The 27,676-nt window shown below is 40.9% G+C and overlaps 1 pseudogene across 1 annotated transcript; it reads left to right on the forward strand.

Moving 5' to 3' along the window:
- Positions 1-1,375: 1,375 nt before the first annotated feature.
- On the forward strand, positions 1,376-27,533 carry LOC310824132 (cytochrome P450 3A27-like; annotated as a pseudogene). The gene is made up of 12 exons: positions 1,376-1,390; positions 18,476-18,531; positions 20,919-21,018; positions 21,152-21,265; positions 21,772-21,860; positions 21,971-22,119; positions 22,441-22,568; positions 22,691-22,766; positions 22,971-23,131; positions 26,248-26,467; positions 26,671-26,833; positions 27,417-27,533. The product of its transcript is annotated as a cytochrome P450 3A27-like (transcript).
- Positions 27,534-27,676: the final 143 nt, after the last annotated feature.

The following is a 27,676-nucleotide window of genomic DNA, read 5'->3' on the forward strand; positions in this document are numbered from 1 at the left end:
TGCACTGTAGAATGCATTTGTGTATCTATCCCAAAAGTCAGAATTGTGTTTGCACAATAAATTAAATTAATTTATTGTAAATTAAATAATACATTAAAACCACACATATGGCAGACACATTAACAGTTCATATACTGACAATAGTGTTGCTTCACCATTAAAAGCTTCGATTCTATTTTCCATAGAACCAAAGTTCAACAGTCAGTGCAAGCTCTGCTTTTTGTGCCTTGTATTATACTACAGTTTGTGTTTCAATGACGAGGGGACTTATAGAAGTCAAACGTATTGGTCCTATAATAATATTACTACTCTTCTACTTAGAGTTTGCTGAGATTGTAAACTATCCTAGGCCTACAGCTGTCGCTCCTGTCTCTGGATGTGCTTGCCCAATGTAGTTTATCTTCAGAACAAATGGCAAAACAATTCTTCTTTAGGAGTTTAGGTGCACAATGTTTCTAGTATGCTTTTCAGATTTTGACCATGCATGCGTACCTGCATATTGCTTATGTGAACCCCTCTTAATTTGTAATATTTATACTATATTGTATTGATATTGCAGACCTAAATCATATTTTTTCACATTATAAAAAGTATCACATTAGCTTCAGTGATGACTTCTTTGCACTGGTGTTTTGTCTTGGAATATACTAGTATATATATAGTAGTTTGTATAGTGCTATTTTTTTACAATCTTGTACCTTTAACATTTTTATGATAAGATAATATCATTGTGTGCTGTCCTGTAACATGGATATGTCATTAACACGAGTCGTCAGAGGTCCACAGGGTAGTATGTCAGAGTTTAAAAGCTTCACGCGACGACTATTTACCATGTTTTATTTCAGGTAATTAACCTTGGCAAAACATCCACCAGGAGGCATCGTTGAGGAGGAATTTGAATGGATATGCTTACAGTGTGTTTTCGAGGCCTTTCTGTGTTTACAAACATTGCCGCCTGATGAATTATGTGAAGAGTAGCTTTTGAGTTGTTGTTTCAATTTGGAAAAGGGCATATTATTGTCTGGTCGGAGAAATTATGTTCTTGGATAAACCTTAATTTTGAATAAATCAATCAACTCTTCATCAAATGTGAAGACATGAAATATATGTGGCAGTGTGTCTGCGAAATTGCATATTAATTAACTCATAGCGATATAATGTTTCTCAGTTGATTCCGCGCATTTCTATAGGCTATATGGACACAGCACGCTCACAAAGCAAAGAGCGCAGTTTGTGACATTAATTTTCCACTCTGGCACTGCAAGTTCACGTTGAACATATTTCACATGATTGAAATGAGAGCTTTTATGAATCAATCAAAAATGTTTACATGCCATTTACAATGATGAGAATAAATCTGAGAAGTCAAGGGATAATGTCGAACAGGCAGGTGAGGGACATTAAGCTGTCATGTTGACATGCTTTTATTCATATTATTCTGTAGGCTATAGCCTTATATATAAAACTCACAACTGTTAATCTGTTAACAAATTACATTCACTGTTTTACTGCCCATATCCAACAAGTCATTTGTAGTTGCCTACTGTCTGTATTTGGCTGTTCTTTTTCGACCCTGTCCATCATATCATGTATCATAATTGGCTACAAACTATGTGTGCTTCCTTGAGCTCCGTTTACAACAAGCTCAAATCGTTTCCCAAACAAAACAAATGTGTGACAATTTATCTAGCCACTAGACAGTCTTTGAGAGACACAATTTGAATGCTGAGTACAGTAATGTTCTTCATTTAACAAATTCTGTTAGTTCATAGAAGATTGACATGCAAACATTGATTTTACTGTAGGCAAAATTATGCATATTTTAGAAAACAGGTAATCAATTCCATTTTACATCACGGAAATAATAAAATGGTTGTGTTCATTTATGGATTTCAAATTATTTTTAGGTTACCCAGCTTGGAAGCATGGGTTTTAGGAGTAGTCTAACCAGTGTGATATCAAAGCGCAAGTTGCTATCGGTATATTAAGGAGTGAGCTAAGACAGAAAGACTTGTGTTCTCTATGACAACTGCATCGTAATATGGCAACATACGTGGGCTAACATTAGACAGATCACAGAAGCATGACAAACATCTCTGCTGCCATAAGTGGGGCAATCAGGATGATGGGGGTTCTGTAATTTATACTGACAGAACAAACTGTCTTTTAAAATTTCGGTGATGGGCAGTGGATTACAAAATAGGGGGGGAAGGTGTGGAGTGGGGGAAGGTGAGCGAATTTGTCTGTTGGAAAATTCATACAGTCGCCATACGTTCGCAACAAAGTAATGTCTGCTAGTTGAGAGAGCCATCCGCTTGGCCAGCTCGCAAGTTTCTTTCCATGTAATGTTAGGGAGGCCTACTGCAATCCCTTACTGTTAGCTGGTTTAGGCAGCTAGCGGTGGTGCATCTCTCTGCTGTTTGACTAGTCAAAAAGTATAAAAAATTAACTTCAACTGTCAATAGTGGATTTGTCAGTTATCAATAGCTGGTACATTTTTATTTAATATCCGCCAAATATTAAATCATGATGCCAGTTATGATAAATGTTTGAAATGTAGTATCTTTGAGTATTATGAAAAGCGCTATACAAAATAATTGCATTATTATTATTATTACATTGAGTGGACGAGAGAAGGCTGCCCTTGCTGAAAATTCACATAGTATTATGATGTTTTTAATGATAACAACTGTTTCAACAACAATTTTTCTATCCAGTCTCAATCCCACTGAAACCCAAAATCTTTACTCCTGTCTGGCATGAAAATCCCTAACTTCATTATTAAAGTCGACTCAGGCTTATTCATGTCAGATTGCGCTAAAACTTGTCTGTGCTGAAAGAGAATGTGTGACAATGTTATGAGTGGATAGGAGTTTGTCCCATTGCTTGGTCCTCATTAAAATAACCTGATATTTTAACCATTTCGACTCTGTAATTCATGAGCTGCTAAAAAAACATCCTTCAAAGCTCTTGTCACCGCCTTGTGGTGGCTTTCGGCAGCACTTCAAACCTTGTGTCTCCTCCAGCAGCGCCATTGAGGTAGACCACCGCTGGGATAGTGGCGTGAACCGATTAACCACTGGCCCACTGTATAATAAAATAAGTCATTGTGAAACCCATGTCCCACTCCTTCCCTGACTTACCCTGTTTTTAACATAATACCGTTGTTACAATTTCAAAATGGTCCTTACAATGGCCAAAATGGCCCACCCAAAATGTGGTCCTCTGTGGCTCAGTTGGTAGAGCATGGTGCTAACAATGCTTAGGTTGTGGGTTTGATTCCTGCTGGGACCATATATACTGAAATGTATGCACTCACTGCAATGTAAGTCGCTTTTGGATAAAAGCGTCAGCTAAATGGCACTGTTATGAACAGTTTACCCATTTCAGCCTATTAGACCTTATTGTTCCCCACCTGTGTGTGTACAGTATATGGGCTACAGAAAAGGGCACGAGATCCATGCGCGTGGAGATGGACAAATTTGTCACGATTACAGACATTTGGAACACTTTTGCATATAACTCAATTGCTTGTTATAACCAAGCAGAAAACATCAATATTTGTTTTGAATGTGGTTTGCATGGTGGAGTATAAGAGCTGCTGGATTTGTCTGTGGACAGACACATTTGCGTAAAGGCGCATAGCCAATGAAAGAAGAAGCGATTTTGTGTCCACTTTAATTTTTTTCACTTTTTTTTACACTAGCAAATTGTACAAACCTTCTTGCACATGTCATTATTGCTTCAGATTTGTGTTCTGCTTTACTTGTTATCAAGTATTGGTGCTTCACATTTTACTGTGTTATTTGTACTGTACAGTTACACCAATTATATCTGTCGATAAGTTATATTCAATATGTAAGCTTTTATTTGCTCTTTAAAATACAAAATGTGGTATTCCAATGATTCTTAAGTGCTGACTAAACTACTGACTACTTTTGATCTGTCCCATGACCACCAGGAACAAGACAGATGAGTGCAGATGAGGTCGAGCTATCACCTCAACTCCAAACTAACCCTGAAATGCTTAGGCTCAATGGGATTCCTCTCAAGTAGACCTAATGTTAAAATAAAGCAAGGTTGATACTGAATTAAACAGGCTGAGCCATGGGCTACGAATATAGTAATGTCCCTCACACAAACAGTGCTCTCATCATGACTACCATATTACCCAAAACTGTGGGCTGATTTCAAATAATGCTATTAAAGCAAGGTTAAATCACTACATCCACACAAATCAAAGAATCAGTCATGTAAATCATCAAAGCTTTATAGGGCACGTAATGTGGGTTAACTGGACGCCAGACTCTGTAGGACAGATGACTAATAGCTCCTTCGGTTTACAAAAATAATATACATTGATTGATGCTTGAATACTATCCCTGGGCTCCAAATGAATCAAATAAACACAACAACATGGCCTTCAAGAGGCAACAATCCCTCGATAGCAAGAGATGGGATGGGACAGGAGAGAAAATCTTATTTTGGAAACAAAACTTTTCTGTAAGCACATTTTCCCCATGGCACTGAGTACTAGGCGTGATTCGAACAGTATAGGCAGACAGACAAACTATGCGCCTCTCATTCTCCCGTTTATCATGACTTCAAACTGGCTCCCAACCTACCCAAATATGTGGGCTTCATTTAAATAAGTATATACAATGCCCTCCATAAGTATTGGAAGGAGGAAGCATTTTGTCTTCTTTTAGCTCTATATTCCAGTTTTTATACAACAGTTTGGATTTTAAATCAAACAATTACTACTACTACGGTCAAAGTAGAGATTCTCAGCTTTAATTCAATTTAAACATAGTCCCCCTATTTCAGGGCTTCAAAAGTATTGGAAAAATCATATAATGTCCAATAAATATTCAATTGGATTTAAATCTGAAGATTTACTTGGCCAGTCAAGAACTTTCCGCTTTTTGGCCCTGAAGACCTCCCTATTTGCTATGGCAGTATGTTTGGGGTCATTGTCTTACTGTATGATGAAGTGCCATCCAATGAATTTTAGAGCCATTTGTTTGTACTCGAGCAGACAATATGTTTCTTTACACTTCAGAATACATTCTGCTGCTGCTGTAACATCATCAATTAAGACAAGTTAGCCAGTTCTTGTGGCAGCTATACATGCCCAAACCATAGCACCATGGCTCACAGATTAGGTGGTATGCTGAAAATCTTGCAATTGCTGAGCTCACCAGTGCTTTCATTCTTTGTTAATGAAGTTACAAACTGTTGATTATGGTAAGTCTAAGGTTTTGGCTATGTTTACAGATTTTTTCATTGACGTCTCTTTGGTCCTCATGTTGACAGACAGCAATAGCAGACTTCAAAGACAAATGCAAGCCGAGAATCAAGACTAGACATTGACAGCTCTCTTATGCCTGCACAAATTATGACGGAACACACCTGACTAACCAGAAACACCTGTCAAGCCAATTAATACTTTTGGTGCCCTGAAATAGGGGGACTATGCATAAAAGGGTTGTCATTTCTAAATGGTCAAACCAATCTTAAAAAATTAAACATTGAATTAATGTTTCAAATCCAAACTGTTGGAGTATAGAATACTAAAAGAAGACAAATGCTTCCTCTCTCCAATACTTATGGAGGGCACTGTATATATAAGTGTAGCGCCCCTTTGTTGGTCTGAGCAATTAATAGGGGTGGCTAACCTGAATTCTTTAAATAAAATGTTATCTCTAACTATTATTGTATTTTTACTTTGTCTGTTCACATTAACACAGTCCCACCAATTACATGTCTTTTGTTATTTTATTCAAATCAGTCCTCTTTCACTGATATTAAATCCCCAAAATAGATTGCATGAAATGAAATACAGTAACACTTAACGTGCACACACAAATATCCAAATGTAAATGGTAAACACTGTAAACCTCAATGAAAAGAAATAAAACCTATTCTAAAGCCGGCAATGATAACTACGACAACAATACCAAAGTCCAGTGCGTTGCAGGCCTGGCGCGTGTAGCTTGCGTGCGTTGTAGCTCACCTAAAATGGCGGCTCCTTCACTCTCACGAGCTAGACGACAAAAACCAAACTCCCAGTTCCTTAAGCCGGCAGCCTCGCGAAGCTCCTCTCTCGGCAACCGGGGTAGTTCTCTCAAACGGCAGGAATCTTTTGTGCTACTGTCTCTCCCGGTGGCTATCGACGTTTTGAACTCCCGTGTTGGTCGAACACACAGCCCATAAGCCTCCGAAGAAAAACTAGCTCTCTCACTGTAGGCTAGGCTAAGCCAGGTGGTTGACCGTCGGAACGGTTACTCCTCTGCAGAGAAATTGTTCCAAAACAGGTCATACGCCGAACGTAATAACTTATAAGATGCACGGGTTGTGCACTCGCATTATTACCTTGTTCTAAACACAGAAATAAGTGGGCTACCTATTTCCACAATATTAACCTTACTCAGCACAGCAGCATATTCCATGCGTTCTCTTCGTTCGCCATCCCGAATCTAACTTCTCCTTCTCATCCACCTGACACCTGACCTTCATCTCACTTTTTCATTGGCTCATGAAAATAAACAAAATGCACAAACTTTACATTTGAATCTTTTCTCACAGAAATCAAAAATAAATTCCTTTACAATATTGCCAGCATTGTGAACACAGTATTTAAGAAAACAAAATACATTTTACATCAGGTAAATAATTCAATACATGAACTTAACCCATGAAACTCTATTCAATATCAAACATAGTAATAGTTTTACCCTTTTTAAGTCCTATGTATTCTATTAATGAACTTATTCTATTTATACTATTTATTAGTTCCTATTTATTAATCAAAGAACTTTTAATAGTTAGGCCTAATTTTCCATAGGGCTACAAATTGGAGACACATGTGCTTACAGGGGCGTCGAACCGGCGGCTCCCCTTGATGGAGCAAAGTTGTTACATTGACAAAGACAAGCTCCGCGCTCATGGGCAATTTATAGGGGGCAACTGTGCTGCGAGTATCTAAGCAGTCGTATTGACTGGATGAAATGCAATGTTTCAAACAGATCTGATGAATTCACCTGCTTTGAAAAAGTGTGCGTCAGGGAGTGCTTTTGACACGAAGCAAAAATCTACAGTCAAGCGTCCTTCAGCAGACAGCCTTGTGTTCTTTAGTCATGAGACTTGTCAAAACGGCAGAAAAAAATGGTCACAAACGAAATATTGTTTCTACACTTAAAATGAACAAAGAAAAAATGAGCTAGCCTGATATAACTCATGTTCATGACGATGCAAATGTAAAGAGATTTCGAACTGTTCTGTTGCACACGTTGTGACTCATTTTATTTTTCTACAAGAATCATTTACCATGACGGGAATCGAACCCGGGCCGCCCTGCGTTAAAAGGCAGATTCCTATCCGCTAGACCATTTGGGAAGACTTGATATGTACACCCTAAGATATCTAAGTGTCACTTCGATGAGGTCTGTAGCCGAGGCCATAGAGCATACCAAACAAATAATCAGGTGTTTAAATATCCTTGTCGTTTTGAAAAATGACCATTGTCACCTGCACAGGAATGCCATGCGGCCACCATTGAAGAAATGTGCTTCTCAAATCTGTCATTATAGTAAATTTAAAGACAAATACTAGACTTAGTAATCCCACACCTAGGGGAAAAGGTCACAAGGACACCAGATGGTCCTGGAACATCTCAGAGGGGTGAGATCACTTAGGTGGGGGCTGACTAGGGGGTATGGATGCTTTGAAGTAGAGTGGTATACAGCTGTGTAAACATCATCAGGTGATCTGGGGACAGGATGGATGGGTGTTTACACAGTTGTAAACAGCCAAGACAAAAGGGCTTTCGAAAACAGCCTCGGTCAATTGATCTCTACAGTAGACTGATCGGCGCCAAGCCAAAGGGGGCGTAGCCCCGGCATGACGAAATGTAGTTCTTGAATATTATTGGTGTATGTAAACAGGAAGTAGACGTTTGTTGAATGAAGGTTGTTGACCTATGTGAAGTCTATAAAAAGACAGGTAACGGAAGTGAAAAGTGTGTTCAACTTTGCAAACCTGACCCGGCTTTGTTCTCTGTGAATAAAGTCTCTGAATGAATCAACAGCTCTGGTTAACGGTATGTTATTTCAAAATACCATGATTTAAATTCCACTACATATTTGGCGTCACGAACAGGATGGATAAATAAGGCTCGCATCGTGAACTATCGTTGAGAAGGGGACCGGACAATTTATACAAATTTAATGAGCTCAAAAACAAAGTAAGCAGAATTCGTGCTTTTAGTATAGAAAATTTGTATAGATCGCCCTGGACCTTTGGCCTCCGCGGTGGAACACGTACATGAGTCTTACCCATAAAGACATAGACACATACACATAATTATACCAATATAGACACATACTCATTCATACATTGTCATACATACAACCACATTCTCAAACACATATACATACATGCAAGTACATAAGTTGTTGGTTATATCTATATTTGATTCCCAAGGTGTAAGACACCAATTGTGATTAGGATATCTCAAGTTGAGTCCAAAGTGGTTGCCTAACATATTTCTTTAATTATACAGTAGAATCCTAGATAACCAATAATACAATATTGTTCTCTTTTGAAAAATTACAGAAAAGAGTGAAAAGTAAGACATTTTACAATAACCCTAAAAAATAATTACTGCAAAAGGAAAAATGGAGAAAGGGATTACCCTGGTAACTCCAGTAGAAATATTAGAGAATAAAAACCCTCTTTTAAATAACCAAATAAAAGAGCTGTCAGAAAAATGGGAAAAACTAACCAGTAAGAATTATACTAAGTGGCCAAAAGAAGGGACATTTGATGTTGCAGTGGGTAAGGAAATGGGAACACTGATAAGAAACCCCAAAACTCGAGTAAAGTCAAGAAAGAGAGAAATAGATATGTTAAAATTGTTCAAAACAGAAGGAGAAGCAATGTTAAAAGAAGAGAAGGGAAGTGAAGTGAGAAGGGGATCTAGAAGCCCCATAGAGCTGGATTGTTATGCAAAATTAGAAAAAGGTGTGTGGAGGTCAGAGTCAAGGCAAGAGAAGAGGACTAAACCATTGGAAGCCGGAGTAAGAGAGAAATATTAGGAGAAGACATGAGGAAAGATCCAGGAATACTGAACGAGAGTTGAGGAATAGGGAAAAGATAGGTCACCCAGATAGATATCATTGCCCCATCCTGATAAAAGGAAATCAAGGACACTATGTGCCCTGGGGTATGCAGGATGTGCAGGGAATAGTTAGCGGATTACTTAACATACATGATGGAGCAGGTAAAGGGATTAGAAGCCTTGAGGAAGAGACTGCAGGGAAACTGCTGGCGGTGGGAGACCTCATAGCCCTGTTGGCCAAGGTACTGGGGGAGGCAAAGATGGAAGACGTTCTCATAAGCTGTGGACTGAAAGAAGCAAAGGACAATACCAGAGCCGATGGGATGTCATTTGACCAGACCAGAAATGAGAGGTGGACAACCCTGAGAGAAGAATATCCACAAAGGATGGATATTAAGACCCTGAAGGGAGACCCACTGGAAGAGACTGAGGATCCTGCCACATACCTGCACCAGCAACCAAAGAAGTGGAAACTAGAGACTGAAGTAGACCCAGAGGGAGACCCACTGATGACAACTCTGTTCAGAACCGCAGTGGTAGATGCCATGTCCCCTCCGGTGAAAAGCAGGTTAGAGGATGTGGTGGGACTCACGTCCAAAACACACAAGGATGAGTCAAGGCTAAAGGAGCAAGAAAAGGGGGACCAGAGAAGGTTAACACAGCTCCAGCTGGGGGAACTCACAAAACGAAAACAAGGCGTAATGGGCGCCGAAACCAAGAAACCAGTTCCATACAGAGCCATACCAGAACCACTTCCAGTGCTGAGACCTCAGGGACAAGAGCAACCCACCGTACTTGTAGTTCAGGTGCATACGCAGCAGCCCCAGCAGTTTAAGCCAGGGAAGGGCAGAAAGAGACCCCAAGGACGGTTCCAAAGAACAAACCCAAAAGGTCCATCTGACATGTGCTGGACATTTCCAAAGGGATTGTACTAATCCGAAATCGAGGGAGAATAGTAAACAGGGCTATAGTCAGCAACAGCAGAGGCCTCCACAAGGACCGGCCAATCCATATAGGGGACTAAATTATGGTTACTAGCTTCCAGTATTAACCACAGAAGCTGATCAAGAACCAATGCTGTAGGTTCAAATAGAAGATAGGAGATAGAGCCACAACCCTGCCCATACTGATCTCTGACCGGACTCCGGTGAATCTCTTGGGGAGGGATGCAATATGCATGCTGGGGATGAAAATATGGTGTTCCCCAGAAGGTGTATATGTAGATAATATGGTAATAAAGATACAAGAAATACCAATAACTGCAAGCGCAAATGTTTACTGGTTAAGGGAAATAAATTATGAAATAGAGCAAAATTGGTTAAGATGGAGAAAATTTATTGAAGCCCAATTGCCAGATGCAAGGAGACCACGATTTGACTTAAATTGCAACTCCTGCCAAGAACAAATCTGGCAGGAGCAAACCAAAAATCTGGTTGTCCCATTAATGTCACAATATATTATAGGGGAAAACAGGGAGCAGCTATACAAATAGATGAATTAGAATTCGTACAAAAGTGGTATAATAGACCTAATGCTGCTCATCATGGGTCATAAATGGTAAATAAAGGGTATAGAGCAAGAGTCTTGGGACCAATGATGAGAACCACATTAAAAAGTATTTGGAAAGAAACAAGTAACCCATTGGTAAAACATTTTGCGGATAAGGAATTCATAAAAATAATATATACCACAGGAAGTAGCCATATTGGTTGAACAACAGGTTCAGATGAAAGAAAAGTCAGATAATCAATTAAATAGAACCAATAACGCAACTAGAGGATATGATACGCATGCATCGGATTGCAGGGCCATTTGAGCAATCCATGTGGCTCTGAAGGGGGGCGAAGGTGGACTCTACAGGATTGTGGAGATCATATGAGGGTACTATAGTAGCGCCTACTGGGCTACTGGGGATTTTTGATCACTGGTGCGCATGGTTTTGACCATTGCGCAAGGGGGGAAGTTGTGAGAAAGATAAAAATCCAAGGGTATTGGGCACCCTATGTACAGGCAATGGTAGAAAATGCATTTAAACTTATAGGTTAATTTATTAAAAACATTTAAATTACAAATTTGGTAATGGAATATGGAGACATGATAAAAAAGGTAATTGGGAAGAGATACATGCTTGTTGATATAGATAGATTCAGAAGATGGGCAGAAGCAGGGAACAGGGGTTACATTTCTAACAAGAGAAGAAATACCCAGATTTGGAATAACTAATGAGATTAGCTCAGATAATGGTGCAGTATTTATTCAGAAAACTGTGAAACAAGTCATACAGCAGTTAAGAATAATGCAAAGATTGGGTTGTGTCTACCATTCACAATCACAAGGAATGGTAGAATGAATAAATGGTACCCTCAAAACAAAGCTGAATAAGATATGTGCCAGCGCAAAGCTTAATTGTGTAAATGGCTTGCCACTTGTATTAATGAACTATCGCATGCAGACTAACAGAAACACGAATTTAACGCCGCATGAAATGCTTACGGGTCGACCCATGCCATTGCCATGCAACAATAAGAGGACCTTACAAAGGACCACCGCTTGAACAACGCCAGATAGAATTGATACAATATATGAATTGATTAACTGAGATACACAAAGTTATATGTTCACAGGAAAAAGACAAGCAGCTGGAGCCGGAGACACCCCTGCCCAATCCGAGAACTCCAGGAGACCAGGTGTACATCAAAGTCTTCAGAAGGAAGTGGAACGAGCCAAGGAGAGAGGGACTGTACGAGGTAGTGAGAGCCACCCCCACTGCAATACAAGATCGAGGGAGCCTAACCTGGTACCACTAGAACCACAGCACCAGGGTCCCGAGGCAAGAACTCAGGCAAACCAGAGAAGAAGACGAAGGAATGGGTGAGATCGTACAGGAGCACAGAAGGAATGAGGGCACAGACTTTGGGAAATTAGACTGGTTTGACAACATCCTAGGATCATGGGGAGGAATGTTGGCGAAAATGGGAATAATGGTTGTGATAGTGATTGTAGTGTTAGGACTGTTATTTTGTTGTATAATGCCTGTTTTGAGATCCTTTTTTATACAGAGCACAATTAAGCAGATGAGTGTAACCAGAGGGATAGCTCCAATGGCACTCAACAGAATGGGAGGCCAACTAGACCTATATCCTGTTCTCGACTGGGGAGGCAGCAGTGAGTCTTCTGCCCCCTCATCCGATGATGACGAGATCGTCTACACTCCCAGCCAGGACTAGCCAGCGCTAACAGCTACACCTACATGGGAGAAGCATTGCTACAATCCTCAAGAAAGACGAAACCCTGGCCATACAAGGACTATATTCCCTTTGGGAATATTGACAATTTGAATGGACATTGACGTGTTTTAAAGTCTTATGTGTGACAATTATTGTGTGTAGTACTGATAGAATGACCATGTTGAATGTATGCATAGAGACACAATGGGATGGCTATGGATCAGAGACAGGGGATGGTCCCCTGTGTTGGACATAAAGTCCCATTATAGGTTGATGTGTTGTGTGTTGTTTTATTTTAATTAACAATTTGTGTAATCATTTAAATGTAGTTTAGTTGTTGCTCATGGGGACGGGTGCTCGTTTGCAGACCTGTAAAGTGGTTGCTCAATGATTGGATATGGTGAGAACCGTGGGGGAATTTTCCCTAATGAAAGAATGGGTTTTTCGCCCCCACCTGTAAAGGAGGCGTGTCCCCAGGAGCTAATAGAATGTCATGCTGTTGATGTCATACAGGTTATGTTTACTTCTGTGAGTCGCCTATGTATGTTGTCTTGAAATCACTTATATGTTTTATTGCTGTGTCATTGATGTGGGACTATTAAGTCCCAAAGGGGGGAATATATAGTAAATTTAAAGACAAATACCAGCCTTAGTAATCCCACACCTAGGGGAAAAGGTCACAAGGACACCAGATGGTCCTGGAACATCTCAGAGGGGTGAGATCACTTAGGTGGGGGCTGACTAGGGGGTATGGATGCTTTGAAGTAGAGTGGTATACAGCTGTGTAAACATGATCAGGTGATCTGGGGACAGGATGGATGGGTGATAAACACAGTTGTAAACAGCCAAGACAAAAGGGCTTTAGAAAACAGCCTAGATCAATTGATCTCTACAGTAGACTGATCGGCGCCAAGCCAAAGGGGGCGTAGCCCCGGGATGACGAAATGTAGTTCTTGAATATTATTGGTGTATGTAAACAGGAAGTAGACGTTTGTTGAATGAAGGTTGTTGACCTATGTGAAGTCTATAAAAAGACAGGTAACGGAAGTGAAAAGTGTGTTCAACTTTGCAAACCTGACCCGGCTTTGTTCTCTGTGAATAAAGTCTCTGAATGAATCAACAGCTCTGGTTAACGGTATGTTATTTCAAAATACCATGATTTAAATTCCACTACATCATTAACGACTGTTTTCCACACGCTTTTTTCATTGCATTGCCAGATAATCAATTGGTCATTGATGCGTCACGAATAACGACAATGCGTCGAAAATTAAAGAAATGTAAACATGAATTATGTTATTACTGTCTAAGCATCACAAAGCTGTATGCGTAAAGGCGTCAGGAAGACATTCTCGAGTCTGCACCTGTAGTGTGTTCACTGTATGTCCACAGGAGTGTAAAGAGGATCAGGCTGCCCTGATGATGGAGGCAGCAGGACCGGCAGCTTTCGCAGCCTACACCCCACTCCCACAGAGGACATCAAGACGGGCCAGGCACACGAGAGAGAGGGCCAGAATGGCTAAAGAAAGAAAGGAAGAGAAGGAGGGGAGGAGAGAGAGAGGGTGGTGCAGGAGAGAGAGAAGGAGGTAAAGAAGAGCGAAGAGAGATTAAAGATGAGTGAGAAGGAGACCGAAACAATGGAGGTGATGAAGAGAAGGGTAGAAGAGGTCGACAGAGAGATGGAGAGAATCCTAGAGGAGAAAGAAATGGAGGTGAAACAAGTGAAAGAGAGGATGGAGGTGATGAAATGGGCAGAGGAGGAGAGAGAAAAAGACAGGAATGAGAAGAAGAAAGAAAAGGATATTGAATGGATGAGAAAGGAGTTGGAGGCGATGAAGAGAGTAGAGGAGGTGGAGAGAGAGAAGGAGAAAATCCTGGAGGAGAAAGAATGCGACGTTAAACGTGTGAGAGAAGAGATGGATGTGATGATAAAGAATATGGTGGAAAGGAGGGAGAGGGAAGTGAAAGAGGAGATGAGGATGAAGACAGAGATGGAGAGAGAGAGGGAGAAGATTGAAAAGGAGAAAGAAAAGGTTATTGAATGGATGAGAAAGGAGATGGAGGCGGGTATGAAGAGAGAAGAAGAGATGGAGAGAGAGATGGAGAGAATCCTGGAGGAGAAAGAAAGGGAGGTGAAACAAGTGAAAGAGAGGATGGAGGTGATGAAATGGGCAGAGGAGGAGAGAGAGAGAAACAGGAGTGAGAAGGAGAAAGAAAAGGATTTTGAATGGATGAGAAAGGAGTTGGAGGCGATGAAGAGAGTCGAAGATATGGAGAGAGAGATGGAGAGAATCTTGGAGGAGAAAGAATGTGACGTTAAACACGTAAGAGAAGAGATGGATGTGATAAAGAATATGTTGGAAAGGAGGGAGAGTGAAGTGGAAGAGGAGATGAGAAAGATTACAGAAGATGTCGTGAAGTGGATGAAGACAGAGATGGAGAGGGAGATGGAGAAGATTGAGAAGGAGAAAGAAAACGATATTGAATGGATGAGAAAGGAGATGGAGGCGGGTATGAAGACAGTAGAAGAGATGGAGAGAATCCTGGAGGAGAAAGAAATGGAGGTGAAACAAGTGAAAAAGAGGATGGAGGTGATGAAATGGGCAGAGGAGGAGAGAGAGAGAGACAGGAGTGAGAAGGAGAAAGAAAAGGATTTTGAATGGATGAGAAAGGAGTTGGAGGCGATGAAGAGAGTAGAGGAGGCCGAGAAAGAGATGGAGAGAATCCTGGAGGAGAAAGAAATGGAGGTGAAACAAGTGAAAGAGAGGATGGAGGTGATGAAATGGGCAGAGGAGGAGAGACAGAGAAACAGGAATGAACAGGAGAAAGAAAAGGATATTGAATGGGTGAAAAAGGAGTTGGAGGCAATGAAGAGAGTAGAAGTGGTCGAGAAAGAGATGGAGAAAATCCTGAAGGAGAAAGAAGATGACGTTAAACGCATGAGAGAAGAGATGGATGGGATGATAAATAATATGGTGGAAAGGAGGGAGAGGGAAGTGAAAGAGTTGATGACAAAGATTACAGAAGATGTCGTGAAGAGGATGAAGACAGAAATGGAGAGAGAGAAGGAGAAGACTGAAAAGAAAAGAGTAATGGCGGCGAACCTGGAGTTTGCCAGAGAGAGCATGGAGAGGGCTTTCCATAAAGGGAAACAAAATACAGGTATGCCCTCCATTATCTGCTTACAGAGCATTCTAATCATGATCCTTTTGGCTTCTCAAATCACCTCAAAATAATTTAGATTTTATCTATACAAATGATAAGACAATTTTTCTCTTTCAGATATTTCAACACAGAGACAATTCTGGAAATCCACAACTATCCCAAACTTACTACCACAATAACTACCCTGCATACTACCACTATAACTACACTTGCCGTTTCAATTCTCTTTCATTAAAGTCATATTCAAAGGCAAACTGTGTGTCATGTTTGAAATGCTGTATTTTACAAGTTGCATAGCTGTAAACTATGTTGAGTGATGATGAGTTTATGAAGAAAAGGTATGTAAAAAAATGAATACTCCTGCACACACGATTGTTCCCTCTGCTTATTTATTGTGTCGACGTTTCGGTTTATGACCTTTATCAAAACATTTTTATCTGTGAGGTCTGTATTCCTAACACCACAAAAAGACAAAGTGGTGGTGTTTGTGTTTTTTACATTTACAAGTTGAGGAAGAAAAAACATGGCACATGTATGCACATGGGTTAGATTAGAAACAATCTGGGTAAACCTTAATTTGAAGAGGTATGCATGAGGTCTGTTATGTTTTTCTCTATATCCCATAATATTGATTACAATGATCAACATATTTGTACCCTGAAAAGAACCCAAACTGAACAAGTTCCCCATTATAAGTACCTGGGCATTTAGATAGATGATACACTTTTAAAATACATGTTGAAAAAGTGATCAACAGTTTGCGAGTTAGACTTGTACTTGTTTTGTAAAGAAATGTCTTGCTTCACCTTTGATAATAGGAGGAAGATTGTCTTGGCAACGCTCCTCCCTGTTCGTGATTATGGTGACACAATTTAAAATCACACGACAGCCTCAATTCTTAAACCACTAGACCCGATTTATCACTCTGCTCTGCAGTTCATTTGTAGGCATGTTTTCTGTACCCACCATTGTCTTTTGTATCTGTCTGTGGGTTGGGATTCTTTGACGTTGAGAAGGGCTTATCATTGGATTTCATCTGTATATAAAGCAGTTCTTTTAAAACTCCCATTTTACCTCACATCATTGCTTTTATGGCGACTTATTGGCGATCAAACTTGCAGCTTGTTACTATTTAATGTGCTACAAGTGATTACAGAATTGAGAAGAACGTTTTAGCTGCTGTGCTCCTCAGATATGGAATGATCTTCAGGCTAGACTGAGGTTGGAGCACTTGGTCCCTTACACTTGTACCATCATCTGCTTTTTAGTGGACAATATATGCAATAAATACCTTTTTTACACAAACATCTTGAATCAGAATGGGTCAGCCCTAGCCTCTTACACAAACAGGGTCAGAGTCAATGGGTACAAAACTGGAGCAAACGTGTGTATACCAAGATACTGTACCTCGACTCCTTTCCATTCCAAAAGAAATGTGTCCCTTTCCCTTCACTCAAATGTTGTGGATGACATGTACATAAAGCCACACACTGATGCAGGTGTGATGTTATGAGAGCTTTAGCATTTAGCATTTCCTGTGTTCAGGCCTTCTATTCACTTCTAATAGGACAAATGAAGGTACACTTGCCTCATAAGGCTCATTCTTGTTTCATTTGTCCTATTAGCTCCTACTGACCTCACTTTACACAGACACAGAGGAGGAGAGACTCAAACTCATTAGAAGTTTATTACTGGATCAGTTTACAAAACAAAACAAAACTGCATGGAGCGTACAGTACAGCAGAGCTTGGAGTACCAGACATGAACACACACATCGGAGCTGTCACAGTGGTATACCTTGGATCACACACACACACACACACACACACACACACACACACACACACACACACACACACACACACACACACACACTCACTCTCTCTCAGGGCTGCATGCGGATAGCTCCATCCAGTTTGATCTCCATTGATCATGGGGTTCTCAGCCAGTGATGTCACCAGGTGGGCAAACTCTGCAGGGTCTCCCAGGCGCGAGGGGAAGAGCACTTGGCGGGCCAGGAATGAACGCACCTTCTCAGGTAAACCCGCCAGGAGAGGAGTGGAGAACAGACCTAAGGAGAGGGAGAGAGAGGTTGTCTGATATGGAGAGGAAGGGGGTGGGGGGGGAGTGTGTGAAAGAGTGCGTATGTATGTGTGTGTGTTTACTGACTGGGTGCGATGGTGACCACACGGATGTCCATGGGTGCCAGGTCTCGGGCGATTGGTAGAGTCATCCCAACAATACCCCCCTTAGAGGCTGAATACGCAGCCTGACCCACCTACAAAGAGAGACAGTGAGAGTGAAGGAAGGGGCTGTTGAGACAGTGTTTGTGTGTGTGTGTGTGTGTGTGTGTGTGTGTGTGTGTGTGTGTGTGTGTGTGTGTGTGTGTGTGATCCAAGGTATACCACTGTGACAGCTCCGATGTGTGTGTTCATGTCTGGTACTCCAAGCTCTGCTGTACTGTACGCTCCATGCAGTTTTAGTTGTGATAATACATACAAATGATAGTATTGATAATTACAGTTATCTAACAGTTTCAATGATACCTATGACTTGATCGTTTTGCTTTTGTTTCAAGTCAGATTGTTGATTTATATTTGTTCTGACCAGGTATGGATACTGGCCATATGGAATATTAAAAAAACTAGGCATTCCTTGTCTCAAACCCATCCCTTTCCTCGGGACGATGATGGGATATAAGAAGGTTTGTAGAGATTAAGCCCATAAACAACAACATTGTAGACTCATCCATGATGTGTGTTGTTGTGGTGAAAGCCATGGGAGCTGAATATGAATTGTTTTACCCAGAAAAATGGGCAATAAAGCTTTTGAACGAAAACGAAAAGAGAGGAGTGGGAGCCGGTCTGTAGTGGAAAAGGGCCATCATAAACTAAGCCACAGTTCAGGTTTATGACAAGCATTTATGATCTGGCTATTTTTTTGTTTTGTTTTTTGTTCCCAGGGTGGTTTCACCAATTTTGACACAGAGAGCTTCCAGAAATATGGGAAACTGTGGGGGTGAGTCTGCTAAACTGATCCTGGTTATTGTTAACTATGATGGATATATATATCTCTCAGTGTCTACAGTATACACTCTTAAACCAGGCGGACACTGTGCGATTTTCACAAACACAGACGATCCAACCGACGAAATGGTCTCATACACCAAGACAAATGATCTGTCTTGATGCAAGTACACTGCCCAAGCAACAATTTCATGCTTCCACATTAATAATTTGAATCTGTTATTGAGCGATTTAAGTTTTAAGCTTTTAAGTATTCTGTAGTATGGTCCCAAACACAACTTGTGCGTTGCCAATGTTTGACAACATCCTGGATTCTCATTGGTTGAGGCTCCTATATTGCCTCTGAGCACGTCTCAAACTGCATGAATAAAGAGGAGCCACGACATGTCAGAATTCAAATCGGAAGTGATTGTGTCTTCCCTCCATGTCATTGAAAGGGCAAAAATGTAATTAAAAAAATAAAGAAAAAAAGGGTTCTAAAAGGATTCTTTGGTTGAATAACTCTTATGGGTTCCATTTGCAGTGCCCTGCGTAAGTAATGGGACAAGCATTTTTTCTTCTTTTGCATTATGCAAATGTCCAAATTAAGCACTCGTATTTGTATGCAAAAGTGCAAAAGTCTGTGACCCATTGACCCAACCAGACGCTGGGTATCTTCTCTGGTAATGCTCTGCCAGACCTATATTGCAGCGATTGTTGTTTGTTGTTTTAGGATGTTTTGCCCTCCTCTTCAGCAAATTAAATGCATGTTCTATAGGATTCTATAGGATTCACTTTTTGGCCCTGAATAATTTCCTAGTTGCTATGGCAGTATGTTTTGGGTCATTGTCCTGCTGTATGGTGAAATGCCGTCCAATGAGTTTGGAGCAATTAAGCAATTAAGTTGTACTTGGACTGACAAGATGTTTCTGAACACTTCTGAATTCATCTTCATCAAAGGAGACAAGTGAGCCAGTTACAGTGGAAGCCATACATGCCCAAGCCATAACACCCCCTCCCCCATATTTCACAGATGATGTGGGATGCTGTGAATATTGGGCAGTTCCTTTTTTTCTCCACACTTTCTCCGGTACATGTTTTTCCAGAACTCTGCAGGCTCTTTTAGGTACTTTTTAGCAAACCGTAACCTGGCCAGCCTGTTTTTGTGGCTAAGTAGTGGTTTGCACCTTGCAGTGTAGCCTCTGTAGTTCTGCTGGTGAAGTCTTCTGCGGATGGTAGTCTCTGACTCATTGACGCCTACCTCCTGGAGAGTGTTCCTAATCTATGGGGCAGTTTTTTTTAGTTGTTTTTTTTAATTATGGTGAGCATTCTTTGGTTATCCACTGGAAGTCTTCCTTGCCATTTGCGATTTCTTAGCTCACCAGTGCTTTCTTTCCTTTTAATGAAGTTCCAAACTGTTGATTTTGGTAGGTTTAAGGTTTTGGCTATGTTTCATTTTTTTCTGATATTTCAGCATCATAATGGCTTCCCTGACTTTCAATAACATCTCTTTGGTCCTCATGTTGACAAGACACCAATAGCAGACTGCACAAATTATGTGATGGAACACACCTGACGAACACACCTGTCAAGCCAATTGTCCCATCACTTTAGTGTAGCCTGAAATAGGGGGATTATGCATAAAAATGTTGTAATTTCTGAATGATAAACCAATATGTACACAAATAACATCAAATAAAAGATGAGAATCTCTACGTTCTCATTTCAACTCCAAAAAGAAGAAAAAATGCTTCACTGTCCCATTACTTTCGCACGGTACTGTATAACCTTCTGTGGAAAAGGGTTCTACATGGAACCCAAAAGGTTTCTTCAAAGGGAGAGTAGAAGAAGAACCCTTTTTGGTTCTAGGTAGCACTTTTTTTCTAAGAGTGCAGGATCTGTGATGGGTCTGTCTGTCTCTATCTACGGTATATATCCGCTTGAATGCCACAGCCTATTTGAGTATTGTTGCTGACCATGTGCATCCCTTCATGGCCACAATTGACCCATCTTCTAATGGCTACTTCCAGCATGATAATGCACCATGTCACAAAGCAAAAGTTGTCTTAAACTGGTTTCATGAACATGACAATGAGTTCAGTGTTCTTCAGTGGCCTTCCCAGGATCTGAATCCAATAGAACACCTTTGGGATGTGGTAGAACGGGAGATTCACATCTTGAAAGTGAACCTGAAAAATCTGCAGGAATTGAGTGATGCAATCATGTCATCATGGACCAGAATCTCAAAGGAATGTTTCCAACATCTTGTGGAATCAATGCCACGAAGAATTGAGGCTGTTTTGAGAGCAAAGGGAGGCCCTACCCAGTATTAGTATAGTGTTCCTCATAAAGTGCTCTGTGAGTGTATATCTAACTATCTTTGTTTTTGCTGGTCTGTAGGATCTATGATGGCCGTCAGCCCATCCTGTGTATCATGGACACAGCCATGATCAAAACCATCCTCATCAAGGAATGCTACTCCCTTTTCACTAACAGGAGGGTAATACGCTAAATTGAAGTTGTTGTATGGGGAAAAAAACATAAGGGCTCCTTAAATAGATAATATCATTGTTATTATAGCATTATTAATATTAGGTTAATCTTGCAGTATATAATAATAATAATTTTTCTAGAATATCTATCTCAACGGGCCTCTGTATGATGCCGTGTTTATCGCTGAGGATGATGCATGGAGACGGATCCGCAGTGTCCTGTCTCCCTCCTTCACCAGTGGGCGGATCAAAGAGGTACAGTCCCATCTCTCCTCTCCTTCTTTCATTCATTCCTTTATACAACACAAATAAATGAATGACTAACAACTCTGACGCGTGTGTGTGTGTGTGTGTGTGTGTGTGTGTGTGTGTGTGTGTGTGTGTGTGTGTGTGAGAGTGTGTGAGAGTGTGTGTGTGATTTGTACTATGTGTATAGTGTGTATTCATTGTTGTTTGTTGTTGTGTGAAGCAGCAACTTTAATTAATTAATCCAAGACAAATTTTCATCTGGGACAATAAAGTATATTTGATCTTATCTTCGATAAGTTCAGTGGTCAGATGACAGAGTATTGAATAATAGTTCATCTTTGGAGTCACTTATTTTTTGACTATATACATAATGCATCCTGTATGGATGTATATTCTCAGGCTATATAAACATTAAAATAATTCCTGTTTCAAACATGATATTAATATATGTTTTGCACATATTAATCCACGTATCAATCATGATATTTTTCCATGTATCCTTCCCAACTCAGATGCTCAGGATCATGAAGCAGCACTCTGGTAACTTGGTCAGCAATCTGAAGAAGACGGCTGATAACGATGAGCCCATTGAACTAAAGGAGTGAGTATTTATCTCCGAGACGATAAGGTGAATTTGTAATTTCAGTGAACTCCCCCTTTAATTTTGTGGTTGTGATTCTGGTGGTCAGAGATTGTGTGGTTGTGTTCCAGGTTCTTTGGACCATACAGTATGGATGTGGTCGTCAGTACTTCATTCAGTGTCGACATTGACTCCCTCCACAACCCCTCCGACCCCTTTGTGACCAACATCAAGAAAATGCTCAAGTTTGACATCTTCAGCCCACTGTTCCTCACAGTCGGTACAACTGCCCCCATATAGCTTTCAGTCATTTTGTGCTTAATAAATGAAGCTATCGATTTTATTGATTAGACTGACATAAACCACACTGCCAATGGTTTGCGCTCTACTCATTTGACAAACACATGGGCCCTGTCCAGAACCAACCTCTAGTTCCTAAATGCTGGACACTTGGAGATCTGAGTGGACTGGATACAGAAGTGTCTAGGGATAGAGCCTAGGAGTTGTTTCTGGACAGGGCTGTGCATTGAATAGGATTGGAGTCACGTATCATGGTATTTCCTGTTCCTGTTTGTAACCGTGGCATTTCCTGTCCGTCCAGCATTCTTCCCCTTCATGGGTCCTGTTATGGCAAACATGGAGGTATCCCTATTCCCTGCCTCGGTCACAGATTTCTTCTACGCTGTCTTTCAGAAGATCAAGTCCAATCGCGTGGCTAGCACCAGGAAGGTATGTAAATATAACTGATCAAATATACGATCTTCAGCCAGTATTGTGTAATACAATTGTAGAGATTTGGTAGCATCTGGTAGTTCTCATGTGATTTTGATCTGACGTAAGCCTGCTTCCAGAGTCGGGTAGATTTCCTGCAGCTGATGATAGACTCGCAGAAAGACAGCAACTCAAAGGGAGAGGAGCAGAGTAAAGGTGCCTGCCTTAAACACACACACACACACACACACACACACACACACACACACACACACACACACACATACACACTGTATACTAGCATCTAACACACACACACACAGTACCTGCCTCAAACACCTATACCTACAAACACACCGTGGAAATACTCTACTTCGTCCCTTTCTCACACCTACCACCCCATTTCTCCCATCATCATCGGATTGAGTGACCATGAGATCTTATCCCAGGCAATGATGTTCATCTTTGCTGGCTATGAGACCACCAGTAGCTCTCTGTCCTTCCTGGCCTACAATCTGGCAACCAACCCTCACATCATGACCAAGCTGCAGGAGGAGATAGACACTGTGTTTCCCAACAAGGTAACCCCTCTGCAGACTCCTATATAGTACTATTCATGTGGAACAGGAAATATGATAGTGACAGTGTTTTAGAGGGTACTGATGAGTGTGTAACCCCTGACTTCTACAGATGGTTAGATAGGTGACAGTATTTTGCAGTGTGCTAATGTGTCTGTAGCATCCCTGTGCAGACTTCTGCCCAGTATTATTCATTTGAAACAGGAAGTAGATAGGTGTTGTTGGAATCTTCAGAATAGTTAAAAGGCCAGTACCTGAGGACCTGAGGGATCTACAGGGTATATACCTTAAAAGCATGTCTGACATGCAGTGGTGTGCGTGACCATAGAGTGATTTCTAAACTAATACAATTATCTTAAAATAAATTATAAAACTAACAGGTAATCAGTGCAGAGACTTGTGTGATATGTGCTCTCCATCTGACACGTGCTGCTGCATTTTGTATCATTTGCCAAGAGCTTTCTTTGGTCGACCAGACAGGAGAGTGTTACAGTAATCAAGGCTGCTAGTAATACAAGCATGCATTCGTCTCTCAGTGTCAGCCTGGGAGAGGAAAGGTTGCACCTTTACAGCTGTGTTCTGTAAAGGTCCATGTAATATTCAAGCTTTCTAAAAGCTTCCTAACGGTTGTAATGACTATCTTTAATCGGTAGCGATCAGGGAACAAGATCCCTTATAATAAATCCCTTATGAATAAATATTTCATTTACGAACGCTGTTTTGGTTCGGAAAACACGCTTTTTAAAATGCAGTGTCCTACCTGACATTCGGTTTGCATATAAACATGTTGTTAGTGCCAGGGGTGTTCTAGGGGAGTAGACTGACCTTTCTCTGGTGGCTGCCTCTCCCAATCGTGTGCGCATGCAGAAACACAACAGCTAATGTCCAACACTGCAAGTTCATTTCGGGGGGATATATTATTATTAGGGAGGATGTTGTTGTTTGGACAACTTCAGACAGAATTTCTCCACGATGGCAGATTTCCGACAAACTTACTTACTCTTCTTTAAGTGATACAAATATGTTTTAGTCACATTCTTGATATGGGTTTCAAAATTAAGATCTGAGTCAATGGTGACACCTTGTTTTTTTGCCTGGTGCTTAGTGTTACTGTAAGTAGTGTCTTTAAGTGTGCAGACAGTTTCTCTCTTTCGGCTTTTGCTCGAATGACTAGTACCTCTGTCTTATCTTGGTTGAGCTGTATGAAGTTCTGTGACATCCATATTTCACCAGGAAATCAATCAAACTGAAATTGTTGGGTGATACAGAAATGTACAGCTGGGTGTCATCTTCGTAACTGCAGTAATTAATATTGTGCTTCCTGATGACACTGACGAGGAGTACAGGCCCTAAAATTCAACTTTGAGGAACCCCACAGGTGTGGTCACCAATGGGAAACAAAATGGCCAGTTAGGTTGGTCCTACACCAGTTAAGAACTGGACCAGAGAGGCCAACCCACTTCTCAAGTCTATCAATAAGGATATCATGGTCCACAGTATCAAAAGCTGCACTCAGGTCCAGCAGGACAAGGACAAAGAGCATTTTGGCATCAGCATTAATTAATTAATTCTAAGGTCATTAAGAACCTAGTTAATAACTTAACAACATAGTGCTATCTCAGTGCTATGATCGGCACAAAAGCCAGATTGGAACATGTCAAATGGGAATAAGGAGATTATTTAACAGTTTGAACACCTTTTTTTCAAGAATTATTATTTTTTTGCTTAAAAAGGGAAGGTTGGAGATTGGCCTAAAATCACTAAGGACTGAAGAGTCTAAGTTACTTTTCTTCAGGAGGGGTTTCACCATGGTAGTTTTAGGTGCAGATGAACAGACCCCCACTTTGCTGAGCATTTCTGTATGACCACTGCAAAAGAGTTCATAGTGCTTCCGTGTGGTGGAAGGTGGGGTAACAAGTCATCAAACACATCTTCAGGTCTTGCCTGAGTGATCCTCCTCACCTAATATTGGTTCTCTTATCTCAGAAGTATGTTGCAAATTCCTCACATTTGTAGGTGGAGAGCAGATCACCAGGTGTCTTGTGGGCGGGATTTATAAGGCTGTCAATCGTTGAAAAGAGCACTGTTTGAGTTGTTATGATTCATTATCAATTTTGAGAAATGATCCCGTCTGTCTTGGCGTTTTTTTATTGCCTTATTAAAAGCAGAAAGATGCTCTCGAAGAATATCAAGGTGGACCTGCAGTTTTTGTCCGCTCAGACTTTCTGCAAATTCTTTTAAATTTGGCCACAGCCTTTTTCAGTTTGACTGGTGCTACAGAGTCGATAGTTGCCCTTAGTTTGGTGTTGAAGCTGGTTGCTAAATCATTATCACAGGAGGAAGCTGTTGATGGTGTACTATTCATATTCATATTCATCATGAAATTCTCATCTGCTCAGCGACATGGCTAGATAAATAATAGAGTGAAAATATATTTTTCCCCACTTCTAATAGACTGACATGCATTCATGTTTAGCCAGGTTTCAGATAAAAACATTACAGTGCAGCTTTCGCTCTGAGATAAGATCAATAAAGGTTTTGCCAGATAGGGACCTAATATTCAAAAGCACCATGGTAATGTTCTCTGGGCTGTTCGGTGCTGCCCGGCCACAGTTAATGGAATGGATACCAAGTTATTCACATTTGAACCACCTGACAGTTTTCTTGTAGTCTGTCGACTGTGATAGGAAATAATAGACTGTAGCACATTCAGTATTCCAAGCAGTCAATCCACTAAAAGCAGCCCAGTTTAGTGGCATTTTGACTTCTGATTGATCCTTGTGTACATCTATCATTTACATTGTTCAGTGGAATCTAAATGTATTTTCTTCTAACTATCAAGATAACATTATTTAGCGATTTTTTTGTTTATTCATGTATAACAAAAAAGCAAGACACTATTACACATGTACATTGAAAGTAATGGCGTTCTGTATGCGGGTGTCATGAAATTAGGCTATGCAGATTAGAATAAGTATAGTACTGTGTTCATTTCCCCCCCAAAAAACACAAAAAACTAACAGCTCTTCAGATTTGCGACGAAAAAGAGTTAGTTCTGGGCTACGGCTACATGAACGACCAATCACTAGTGCTCATGTGAGTGTAATATCCCTGTGCAGGCTCCTATCCAGTACGAGGCTCTGATGCAGATGGACTATCTAGACAGCGTGATCAACGAGTCTCTCAGGTTGTACCCCATCGACTTGAAAGAGTCGCCAAGAAATCTGTTGAGATATGCGGCATCACCATCCCCAAGGGTATGGTCATCATGATACCCATCTGGACCTTGCACCGTGACCCCGATGTGTGGGAAGACCCAGAGGAGTTCAAACCAGAGAGGTAATGGGCCACATCTTAACCACAACCACAATATCAATCACAACAGCAACGATAAGAGCAGTGTTCCACAAACAACCATAAAACAAACCTAAATGCGACGACCAAACACAAACAGGTTTCTTCAACCATGTATAACCATCATATTACTGTGATTTAATTGATATGTTCTTTAACCCCTCCTCCTCTGAACTCTCCGTGTGTAGGTTCAGTAAGGAGAACAAGGAGAGCATCGACCCATACATCTACATGCCGTTCGGGTTGGGCCCACGGAACTGTATCGGGATGCGATTCGCTCTGGTATTGATGAAACTGGCGATGGTGGAGATTCTACAGAGGTTCAACTTCACCGTCTGCAAAGAGACAGAGGTGAGACAAAATAATGATACAATGATTGTAAATATAATTTTGTACCTATGACTTTGTTGCGTTTCTATATGTAGCAGAGGTGATTTTGGAATCACACTCGGGTGATGAGGTAGCCCTGCCTGAGACATGTAAACTGAAGTGTCGCCCTCAGACCTTGAGGATGTCCTCTTGGCTTAATAGTAGCGTTTGTGTCTTCCACATGGGAGACCCGGGTTTGAACCCCCATACTACAATTCTGTACTTGCGTACTGCATAAGTATGTACTCCCCATTTAATTTCCCAGATTGCATTTTTCAGTACTAGGCGCCAATCATCCTCAGTATAGGCTACCTACTAAATGATGGAAGTGTGAGATTTAAAAAAAAGCTATTTGTATTTCTGCAAAACTCCCTCGAGACTTCATAGGGCCATTTTAATGTATGTCGACCCAAGAGAGGTTGTCCAGGAGTTTGAGTTTATTTGAATTTATAGTGCAATGCTACCCGAACGTAACAGTGACACTGTATTAGGTAACATTCATAGTGTAACGCTGACATCTGTTTTACTCGTTCCTTCATACTTTAACTGTGTCAACTCTCACCAGATCCCCATTGAGATGGACCTACAGAACACTCTGATGCCCATACGGCCCATCAAACTCAAGCTGCTGTTCCGCTGCCAGGAGTCCAACGACAACCAGCTCAAAGCAGACAGCCAGTGATGAGGACCTGCCCTGCTGCAGGTCTCTCAGTTATTATGTTACACATAGATCTAGGATCAGCCCCAACACTGGCTACTTTCAAAAATGGGAAAAAAAAAAAAAAAAGGGCTTCGCTTTTGCCTTAAATTGAAACTAAATTGGCG

Source organism: Argentina silus, assembly GCF_951799395.1.
Source record: "Argentina silus genome assembly, chromosome: Y".
In the NCBI taxonomy this organism is placed as follows: Eukaryota; Metazoa; Chordata; class Actinopteri; order Argentiniformes; family Argentinidae; genus Argentina; species Argentina silus.